The sequence below is a fragment of the Protopterus annectens genome, chromosome 1.part0 (genome assembly GCF_019279795.1).
Source record: "Protopterus annectens isolate FY-2018-M chromosome 1.part0, PAN1.0, whole genome shotgun sequence".
Taxonomy (NCBI): Eukaryota; Metazoa; Chordata; order Ceratodontiformes; family Protopteridae; genus Protopterus; species Protopterus annectens.
Genome location: NC_056725.1, coordinates 1869481465 through 1869493492, shown reverse-complemented (window position 1 = coordinate 1869493492; position 12028 = coordinate 1869481465). Strand labels below are relative to the sequence as shown.

At 46.0% G+C, this 12028-nt stretch overlaps 1 protein-coding gene across 1 annotated transcript in view; it reads right to left on the bottom strand.

The window, feature by feature from the left end:
• The window catches only part of CPLANE1 (ciliogenesis and planar polarity effector 1), a 4248669-nt gene that overhangs the window by 391743 nt on the left and 3844898 nt on the right, over positions 1–12028 (bottom strand). The gene's annotated exons all lie outside the window — the stretch shown is intronic.

Sequence of the window (12028 nt, the reverse complement as noted above, 5' to 3'; positions counted from 1 at the left end):
AGGTCCCGGTGAAAAACAAGGGGACCGGAGCCGAGGAGGAGGCGATCCAGAAACCCTGGATGGAGAAGCCAGCTTGGCGGGCGGGGCCAAGGAAGAGTCCTCAGCCCACCACTTATGGTGCTTCTCCTTCCTTTTGGTTTTTCCGGCCTCCCTCTCCTCCGGAGCCAAAACGGGAGGTTGAATCCCGACTGGAGGAAGGAAGGCAGGGGTGGCTACCACCAAGGGCTGGGTAGCGGCCACCAAAGAACTGGAGGCCGGAGCAGAGTCCCGGGGCAAAAGGCCCACCAGAATCAGCTTCGACCTCTGGTCCTTAAGTGCCCTGGGGTTGAACGATGCACAAATCGTGCCTCCAGAAGAGAGGTGTTCAACCCCAAGGCACCTAACGCACCGGGTGTGGCCATCTGCCGGTGAAAGCTTATGGCCACACTCGGTGCATTTTGAAAAGATGGCGTTAGGGGCCTCTGACATGTTGAACGGAAAAACACACTCACTAGGCCCCTACACACACCACAAACACACACTACGAACCAGCGAGGGTACGGAGGAAAAATTTTTACAAAAAAAAGATATTTAAGAGGGAACCTAAACAAACTTTCACAATCACACAAGAAAAGTACAAAAAATGTTAAGTTTTTCTCACAAATACTCTGAATTGCCAGGAGCTCGAAATCCAGCTTGTAAGCTTGAAGCGCGGCAAACTAGATCTGAGGTCAGTTAGGGTTGGCAGGGGATTATGGGTAAAGGGAGGAGCTAGGAACTCAGATCTATGCTGTGGTAAAAGTTGCCGGTTCGGATCTGAGATCGGATCCGTATCCCAAAGGTTGCTGACAAATGAAGTTCCTACTTCAGATTGGTGCTTAATAGAAAATACAAAAATCTCCATAGAGATATACGTGAATATCAGGAGGGCAGACAATATCCAGTTCCATCACCTTTTCGGTCGGGATTCATTAAGGGGGGAAGGGAGCAAATTGGTTCACCCCAGTGACTTGAACCTATGTCATCTATAGATGAGGCAGTAGTAGGTGAGGTTAATATGCAGGATAACGGGCAGGGACATGACCCTCTACCTAGAAGATCTGAAATGATACGTAATCAACGTAATCAAAGTAATCAACAGGGCCACCATTCTTTTTCCACGGATTATCACCCCTACAAGGGAGGTGGGGGGTATCATCAGGACTGGAGCAGAACAGGAATCAGGAATGGTAAATGAAACCAACGGTACCATTTCTCATATTTCAAGGGGGGAATATAGCATATACACCAAAGCTGGGTATCATATATACAATTACAGTGACCTTACAGTCACTAACAAATTTTTCAGTCTGTTCACTAAGGGCTTCAAGTATGTGCCGAAAAGAAGTGGCAATATTGTTAAGGTTATTTTAGACCTTAAATTATTCATTAGAAAGCTCAATTTGGAAAACATTTTTGGCACAACTGCACATGGGCAGGGTACTATTCCCAACAAGTCTAGTACTTTTAACCCCCCTATACATCCCCAACTCAAGAATCTGGAGTGTAGAATTAAAAGACAAATTCGACAAACTGTTTCTAAATACAAGTTTTCTTCCAATTTGACCAAAGCTGAATTGGAATTACTTTCTGAACTGGGTAACAATCAAAATGTTAGGGTCATGGAACCAGACAAGGGTGGAGGTACTGTATTGATGGACAAGATATTGTATGAAAGTAAGATGCACATTATTTTACATGATGTTACCAAATATTCACCTGTTTCTGTTAACGAAATTAATATTTCATATAAGAAAACTGATTTGGCTATTAAAGATTTATTAGATCAGGAAGTTATAGACTTCAACACCTATTGTTATTTAGAGAACGTGAATCCTAGAGTACCCACAATTTTTGGGGTCCCTAAGATTCATAAAGACCCAGGGAACCCACCATTAAGGCCTATTGTTTCAGCGCAGGGTTCCAAGACGTATCCCCTATCCAAATATTTGGACTGGAAATTTAAAAATCTGTGGGAAAGGGAACAGCATTTACTCAAGGATTCCTGGGAGTTTTTACGTAAAGTTTCATCAGAGTTCAATGTACCTAATTTAACATTTCTTACCATTGATGTGGTTGATCTCTTTTCCGTTATACCTCACGATGTCGGATTACTTTGGATGGAGGAAGCCCTACGAGAATGTTCCAAAGCTAGGGCTAATGATATTTTTCTTATTCTTGAATTAATTGAATTGGTGTTGTGTAATAATTTTCTTTTCTTTTCAGGGGAATATTTCAAACAAACTACAGGCGTGGCCATGGGTGCTAACTGTGGCCCAACCTATGCTGATATTGTTCTATCAGTATGGGAGAAGAAGTTTGTAATTAACAGTAGATTTAGCAGTAACTGGATATTTTATTCCAGATTTCTTGACATCTGTATTTTTTTGGACGGGCCCTATTAGTATCATTGGGGAATTTATTGATTACCTCAATTCTACCACTGAATTTCTGACTTTCACCTACCAAATATATTCGGATAGGGTCAATTACTTGGATGTGACCCTTAGTAAGGGTGACAAGGGTTTTCAATCCTGTATCTATAGAAAACCTACATTTTCTAACAGTTACATTCATTTTTCTAGTTCACACCCTAGGTTTCAAAAAAGGGGCATTGTCAAGGGTCAATTTGTCCGGGTATCGCGCATGACCTCCGAAGATACACAGTTTTTGACTGAATGTGATAAACTTACTACCATGTTTCAGGAAAGGGGTTACCCTGATGATTTCATACTCAGTGTAAAACATGAAGTACAGGAGGGCAGGTGGACTAAATTTAGACCTATTTTGGGTATAGGTCCGGTGGAAACATCTAATTCCCACAGTGGACTTGAACAATCTTTTATTGGGTTCAACAAAGCCTTTATAATGGAATATAGTGCAAATGCTGGCCTCATTAGGAATATTGTTGAACGTGAATGGGAATTTTTCCTGGATATCACTGATTTGTACAATTTAAAAGGGAAAATCATCAAGACAGTGTACAGAAAGGGGCAATAATATCAAGAATATTCTTGAACATGAGCATAGGACCAACATGTATTTCACCCATCGTAAGGGCACATACAGATGTGGCTCTTGCTCTCAGTGTAAACATATTTCCCATACTGATACCATGTTCCTTCCCTCTAGAAATAGATGGATTAAGGCCACTACATTTTCTAATTGCAACACTACAGGGGTTGTTTATTTGGTTGTATGTCAGTTTTGTCAAGCATTTTATGTTGGCAAAACTGAAAGACCCCTCAAAAGAAAAATATATGAACATTTTTATGAAATAGAAAAACAAAACAACAAGAATGCACTTTACAGACATACTTTGGTTTGCAGTGGGGCAACTTTTGTGTTTTTTGTCATTGAATCTTTGACCCGTGACAACAGGGGTGGTCCATGGGAGATACAAGTTGGCACACAGGGAAACGTTTTGGCAAATTCTTCTTGAAGCCAACAAGAGTCCTGGCATGAATGATGCTATTTCTATAGCACCATATCTTAAATTAAAGGTAGGGAAATTATAAACATTATATATATTACCCCCTTTTTGAGTAATTTGTAATTAATATCCAATAATTCATATTGGTTTATTGTATTATCTAACAAGTAAAACATAATATTTTTTATCTTTAAGCATTATTATATTTTCTTCAGTATGAGTTTTCTGTTTTTACTGTTAAAGTTTATATATACATGTATTTTAGGGTTGATATGCTTTTAAATTCTTAATTACTTAATTGTTTAATTACATTGAATGACAGTATTTAAGATGCTTTTGATTTTATTTGTGAGTATCTGAGGAAGTCGAGGTGATTCTGACAAAAACGTTGCAATTGTACTTACTGGCGTTAGTCGAGGTGTTTCTGACGAAAACGTTGCAATTGTACTTACTGGCGTTAATAAACTGAGTGGTACTTTTTGAATACACTACTGAGTGGATTATATCTTGTGGTTGAGGTCTTCCTGGACTGATATTTTTGTTTTACTTGGTTCTCCAGTTTATATCAGTTGAGTCTTCACTTTGGTTTTCGTCTTTATATAGGTGTTTAAGTAAAACTGTTCCCTTTAGACAAGCCTTGGAGAATTTGTGTGAAGCAACTGAAGACCCTTTATATCCAATATGAAAATTGGAAATTGCAGCTAGTTGTACCTTTATTGTTGAAGAAGCTGTTCCTTCATTAAATAATTGGGCTAAGAACTCAAGGATCCTATGAAAGACTGGAGAAGAGAGCATAAGTTATCTGGCTATTAATGGAATTGGAGAAGCTAAGCCGTTATCTTGAGGTTTGGAATGTCTGGGTGAATCATGCCTGTTGGGTGAGACAGGAGATCCTGAGGTGGATCCTCCTATCCTAGAGGGATAGATTCCTATCCCAGAGACTTCCCATACTCTGGAACAGGCTACCCATCTATGTCAACTTCTTCATTAGCACTCTTCAAGAAAAATCTTGATGAGTGGATGGGAAATTAGAAGTTATGTACCTACCATAACGTTCCATGTTAGTTGTCTTCTCTTGCCTTCTTTCTTGCTGGATGGGTTCGGAGCCGATCCTCGGCTCCGACTCGGCACTTGCTTAGCTTGAGAACTCCTTTTACCAGCTCGAGGCAACCCTATATCCCATGATGCAAGGCGGGACTACCTCAGATCTCGTTTGGTAGCTAAAATACCCTGCTAAAAGAAAGACTAACCTAGTAGAACTAGGAAGACAAGTTCTTAACAAATAGACTCTTCTGTTGAAGACTCAGGAGAGAACAACCTGAGAAGAGAAACCCTTCAAGATCTGTCCAGGCCAGGGGGAAGGAGGGAGAGATGCAAGAAAGAAGGTGAGAGAAGACAACTAACATGGAACGTTATGGTAGGTGCATAACTTCTAAATGTTAAGTTGTCAATCTCGCCTTCATTCTTGCTGGATGGGACCGCGTCCCTAGCACCTGAATCCCGGGTGGCTCAATGGAACAGACTCTTGAGAACTGTGGAACCAAAACTGGCTCTGTCCCTGGAGGCCAAATCTAATTTGTAATGAGACACAAAGGTATGAGGAATGGCCCAAGTAGCTGCTGCACAAATGGTATCAATTGGTAGCCTATCCTGAAAGGCTGTGGAAGTGGATAGGCTCCTGGTTGAGTGTGCTTTCGGTTTAGAGGGTAGCTGCTTGCCTCTGAGCGAATACACGTAAGAAATGGTGGAAGATAACCATCTGGATAAGGTCACTTTAGATACAGGGAGACCTTTCCTGTTTTCTGCATAGGAGACAAATAATTGGTCTGATTTCCTGAATTGCTTGGTTCTATGCAAATAATATCTGAGCTGACGATGGACATCCAAAAAATGAAGCTTTTGTTCAGCTTTGTCAGAATAATTCGGGAGAAAAACTGGTAGATCGATGGATTCATTAATATTAGTTTGAGAAACAACTTTGGGGAGGAAAGATGGATTTGTTCTCAAGGATACCCTGTCCTTGTGAAAAACCAAGTAAGGGGAACGGATGCAGAGAGCTTGAATCTCGGATACCCTTCTTGCTGAAGTGACAGCCAGTAAGAATATAGTCTTCCATGTCAATAACTTCAAGGAGCATGAAGCAGACGGTTCAAAGGGTGGTAAGATCAAGGATGCTAACAATACATTCAGATCCCATTGTGGAGGAAGATGTTTTATTGGAGGCTTAAGGAGAAAGACTCCTCTCAGAAAGGCTTTGCATAGTCTATGTGACATAATGTTACGATCTTGCAAGCCAACATGATATTTGGAAATAGCCGCCAATTGAACTTTGACTGTTGATGAAGAAGATCCTGACTGAAAAACTTCAGCCAGAAAATCTAAAACAGAATGTACAGGTGCAGTAAAGGGATCAATGTGCCTGGAGTTTGCCCAAAGGGAAAAACGTCGCCACTTGCTAGCATAAACCGTTCTGGTGGATGACTTCAAAGAAGCTATCAAGATATCTCTGACAGGATCAGAGATCATGGGAAGCCTGGCTAGGGAAGGAAGTGGAGCAACCAAGCAGTGAGGTTGAGAGAATGAATGGCCCGGTGCTGTTGACCCGATTGGTGGATCAAAAGATCCGGAACTGGGTCCAGATGCCAAGGCTGCACCAGGAGATGACGATGCAGAGTCGGAAACCAAATTTGTCGAGGCCAGTAAGGGGCAATGAGAATCAACTTGGCCCTCAAAACGGTAGCTTTCTGAATGACTTGTGGAATTAAGGGGAAGGGAGGAAAAGCGTACAGAAGTCCCCGGGGCCAATCCTGGGTTAGAGAGTCTCTCAGGGGTTGGCATGGTAGGGGAAAGAGGGTGAAGAAGTCGGGGCATTTGTTGTTTTGGAGTGTAGCAAAAAGATCGCAACAAGGGGTGCCCCACTTCAGAAATATCTGGTCCACTATTGATTGATTGAGAGACCACTCGTGAGGCATGAGGATGGCTCTGCTCAGCCTGTCCGCTAAGAGGTTGGACCTGCCGGGGATGTGCGTTGCTATCAGAAACCGATGAGAGGAGATTGCCCATTGCCAAAGTCTGAGAGCTTCTCGACACAAAGGATAGGACCTGGTCCCGCCCTGCTTGTTGATGTACCAGACCACAGACATGTTGTCCGTTTGAACTGCAATAGTCCCCGCGGGAAGAAAGTCGTTGAGGGCTTGCAACGTTAAAAGCACCGCTCTCATCTCCAGGACATTTATGTACAGATGGTATTCTATGGGTTGCCACGTCCCGTGGACCATCCTGCCCTGATAATGCCCCCACCCGATCAGAGAGGCATCCGTAGTGACTGTGGCAACCGGAGGAGGGGGAACAAATGGTCGGCCCTGATGAAGAAGAGGGGAAGATATCCACCAGTTTAGATGAGTCCTGCACGATTGTGTAACTAAGATTTCGTGTCTCATAGGAAGGCTCTGGAACGACCACTGAGTGAATAACATCCACTGCAGAAGACGCATGTGGAAGCGAGCCAGTGGTAGAAGAACAATGGCTGCAGCCATAAGACCTAGAACTTTCAGAATCAATCTGGCTTTTACTTTGCTGCTCTGCAATAAAATCCGAACGTATTTTTGGATGTCCAGAATTCTCTGATCTGTTAGTCTGGCTAACAAACTGACGGTGTTTAATTCTGCGCCTATAAAGGTGATAGATTGGCAAGGCAGCAGAGAAGATTTTTCGAAATTCACTGAAATTCCCAAACTTTTGCAAAGCTGCAGAGTGTAGTCTCTGCTCTGAAGAAGCTGATGCTTGGTGGTGGCGGAGAGGAGCCAGTCGTCCAAATAAGGAAACACCTGGAATCCTTGACGTCTCAGATGAGCTGTGACCACTGCCATGCATTTGTTAAACACTCTGGGGGCTGAAGTGAGGCCAAAGGGCAGGGCTCTAAATTGATAATGACTGGTCCCTAGCCGAAAGCGGAGAAACCTCCTGGAGCGCCTGTGTATCTTTATGTGATAGTACGCGTCCTGAAGGTCTATGGAGCACATCCAGTTGTCCCTGCCCAGAAAGGGCAGAATGGACTGAAGCGTGACCATCCGGAATCTTGCCTTCTTGACAAATCTGTTTAGATTGCTCAGGTCTAAAATTGGTCTCCAATCTCCCGTCCTTTTGGGGACCAAAAAGAATCTCGAGTAGACGCCGGATCCTACTTGGTCTGCTGGAACAGTCTGGACGGCTCTTTTTTCTAGGAGCTTTGAAACCTCCTGTTCTGCCAAATCCCTTTGACCGGGTGAGATGTCTGGAAGGGATTGGTGAGGTCTGGATACCTTCGAAGGGATTTTGTAACCCTCGGATATGATCGACTGTACCCACATATCTTGTGAAAGGGAACGCCAGGCTACTGGGTACAGCGAAATCCTTCCCCCGACTGCCTCCAAGGGTGGACAGTCGGGCAACACCTCAGGGATGCTGAAAGGGCTTCTCAGGAAGAGTCTCCCTGTTGCCCTGGTTCTGAGGACCCCCTCTGCCTCTAGGGCGGCGTCTATTATTGTTACCCCCTCTGCCTCTGGGGGTAAACTGACCACGCGTGTCCGGCGCTGCTCCTTGGGCTTTACGGAACCACATCTTTCCTCCTTTCTGACCCTTGGGATAGGGTCTAGAAGGGGTGGAAAAATGGACTCCAACGGCAGAAAGAGTTTTGCCGTCTTGCTCACACCTGGTCAAGGTTTCCTTCACCTGAGGTCCGAACAAAGCCAAACCGTCAAAGGGGGTATTGGTGAAGGACGCCTTAAAGGGGTCCGCAAAATTACAAAGCCGCATCCAGGCTTGACGTCTAAGAGCCACTCCTGTGCCTGCGGCTCTGCTCGCTCCATCGGCTGCATAAGATATGAGCCACATGGAGGAGTTGGTTAAAGAATTTAGGATTGCTAGCTGTGAGGCAATCTTGTCTTGAGCCCCAGCAGCTGAAGGATCCTGAACCACTTCACCTAGTTCCTTGAGAATATCTCTTTGAAGTCTGGTGAAGTGACAAAGGTAGTTCAGCGAACGCATAGCAAAGGTCGCTGAAGAAAACATCCACTTGCCATACCTGTCCATGGTCCTAGAATCTTTGTTAGGAGGATGGACAGGCACTGAAGGATCCGCAAGTTCCTTCTTGGTGGCCGCCACCACCATAGCATCCACAGAGACGCCCTTAGAAAGAAACTGCTTGTCTGAAGGGGCCGTAATAAATTTGGATGGTCTCCTGGGGACTGGTTCCACAGAATCTGGAGCTGCCGCCTTCCGAGCCACTACCTGCATAAGTGGGTCAAAGGCGGAGACACCCAGGAGGTGGAGGGTCGGGATCCAAAAGCCTCCAGGTATACCGACTCATCCTCGGAGGGGTCAATGGAGGGCCAATTCCCCCTCTGTTTGAGGAGCTCAAGGATGTCTGAAAAGGAGACATCCTCAGAGGGGGACCATGGGGAACCCTCCGACTCATCTAAGTCGGTATCAGATGTTGTAGACTCAGGGGAGTCTGTGTGTTTCCTCTTACACGTCCTCTTCCGAGGGGGTTCCCCTGCAGGATCAGGAGAAACCTCGGAAGAGGAAGTTATTCCCAATGGGGAAACCTGGGGCGATGGATCCCTGGGCCTGAGAGCAAGAGGCTGGCAAGAGACGTCCACAGGCACTGAAGAGGGAGGAGCTAAAGGGATGGACCGTTGACCTGGCTCAGGTGCCAGGACACTCCTCATCACCTCAAAGGCTCCTCTCCCCGGGAGGCCGGAATATTCCCGTTCCGAAGAAATAGGAATTCCCGTCTCCACTGAGAGAGAAGGCTCCGAGGCCGATGTCGGTGCCGAGCTTACCAAAGCCGAAGCCCCGAGAGGGAGAGCGGGGTCAGACAAGGGTCCGATGCCACTAGCCCCCTCGGAGCCGACAAGGGAAACTTGACGACCGGATCCCTCCAAGGAAGGTCTCATGGAGGAGATCGGAGCCGAAGACGACGGAGCCGAAAGGGGATGTATCGGTTCCGGCGCCAACACGGTCGCTGTCCCGAGAAGCTCCGGCTCCGAACTCTGGAGGGGAGTCGGAGGAAGAAGTTCAAGGGGGAGAGCAATAGCCGAAGTCTGCTGAGACGGGCTATGGAGCATTTGGGCTAGTGCCTGTGACTTCAACAGCCTGCTTACCACCCTCTCTAAATCATGGTCAGACAGCCTGGAAGATCTCGAAGATCGGCTCCGATGACTCCGTTCTGACAAAAGAGGAGACCCCGGAACCGAGTGGATAGATTCCAAAGAAGGGGACCGAGATCTCTTCTTGGAAGAAGCCATCGGAGCCGACGTCCTCTGGGTTCCAGATGGTGCCGAAGGCTTCTCGGCTCCAATACTGGATAATATGTCGGCTCCAGCCGGAGCCGACAAGGCAACAGTAGATTGAGTGTCGGAGCTGGTCGGAACCGACACTACCACCTCAGAAGAAGAAAGATCGGCTCCGGCCGGAGCCGATCTCGACTCTGAAGGAGTCGGAGCCACCGGGGAAGGCTTAACAACTGTAGCCTGAACCTTAGGTGGCTTTGAAGGTTTACTCGACCCAGTTTTAGTGGGTGAACCTTCTGGCTTTAGTAAGCCACGGAGGATCAACTTGTTCCTCCTCTCCTGCAGGACTCTCTGGCTAAAAGAGTGACATATAGCACAGGAGTCCTGCAGGTGTAAAGGCCCCAGGCAGTAAACACAAGAAGTGTGACCGTCTGTCAGAGACATTTTCTGACAGCACGAGTCACACTTCTTGAAGCCTGAGACCTTTCCTTCCTTAGACATAGTCCAAGTAAAAAACAACACTCACACACCCCAAACAGTCACACTATTAATCCCAACAAAACACACACACAGATAGGGATTAAGAAAAGAGGCCTAGGCCTAACTGAAAAATTTTAAACTTTACAATAACTAGAAAGTTTTTAAATATATGGGGAAATAGGGTGGGCTGTAGAAACACTACACACTATGATATGGAACAAGGGAGTGACAAAACCCTGACTAAACTGTTTGAAAATTCAAACTTACCTGGGCTGGCAAAAAAGAGACCTCTTCGCAAAGCGGCAAACGAGATCTGAGGTAGTCTCGCCTTGCATCATGGGATATAGGGTTGCCTCGAGCTGGTAAAAGGAGTTCTCAAGCTAAGCAAGTGCCGAGTCGGAGCCGAGGATCGGCTCCGAACCCATCCAGCAAGAATGAAGGCGAGATTGACAACTTAACATTAGGAAATACACCCCGGGGATTACTTCTGTGTCTCTGCTCGACAGTGGCACAGCAAAATAACTTTCTTGGGTGACGTAAGCCACGGAACCTTGTTGGCTAGGCTTACGTAGGCCCTTGGGCCAATAGCCTAGTACCTACCTATGAACCTATGGATCCATGTTTGTGTCAGTAAATGAGGCCAAAGGAAGGGAAAACATCTCTGTTGAGGCAAGTATGGTGCAATGAGAATTACTTTGCTCTTCACCCTGTTCATCTTCTGTAGAAATTTGGGGATTAACAGTATCATGGGATGGGCATAAAGGAGACCGAGGACCAATTGTGAAGGAGAGCATCCCTCAGGGATTCCCCTTGTGGAGAATCAGGTCAAAAAAGCTGCTACACTTGTTGTTTAGGGGAGGAGCAAAAAGATCACAGCAAGGCTGGCTTCCATTTGCGGAATATCCTTTCAGTCATTATTTGACTGAGGGACTAGTCGTGAGGCATGAGGATGCATCTGGCTCAGTTTGTCTACTGTATCATTGGACTTCCCTGGAAAGTGCATTGCAAAGAGAAAGAGGATGGATAAGATCACACACTGCCACACACTGAGCACTTCTCAAATCAGGGGGTAAGATGTGGTTCCTCCTTGTTTGTTGGTGTACCCAACTACAGACATGTTGTCTGTTTGAACTGCATGGGATGGTCTGGAGAGGTATCAGATGAGGTGGGAAGTCTGGGGTTTTGGTGCCCGATGTCCCTGTGGGAGATACAAGTGAGAAATCGTGTGCAGAGTTGTTAATGGTGAGGGTTGCGGATCCGAGGGGGTAGGCAGTGTCTGAGCTACAGATGCAGACATGGCTCTCTCCAGAACTTCAAAGGCTGACTATCCCTGAGAAGAAGACGACTCCAGATCCGACAGGGCATGCCTCTTGGTTCCAAGTTCCCTCCTGCTCAGAAGATAATCTTCCTGAGGTCGAAGCCGGAGCTAAGCTGGTTCAAGCCAAGGCTCCGAGACAGAGACGGCTCCAAAAATCTTGGGACCAAATCCATCACCTCGGAGCTGACAAGTCCACTACTGCTCCAAGAGGTTCCAGCTCTGACTGGCCCGAAGAACTCAGAGAAAGCATTGGGTCCAAGGAAAAGGAGATCCTTGGATCTGATACAGACGACGTTGGGTGGTTTGGATCCAATGACTGATACTTCGAAAGAAGTCAGAGGAGGAAGAACTGGAGGGGTAGCTGATGCACGAAACTCCTGACCTGAAGGGAAAGGAGCCGAAGGGACCCACAGAATCTTCTTCACTAGTCTCTCCACGTCTTCTTTAGTGAGACTCCTGTAAGAGACAGTTGACATAACTGATGGAGATTTAGTTCTCTCCAGGAAG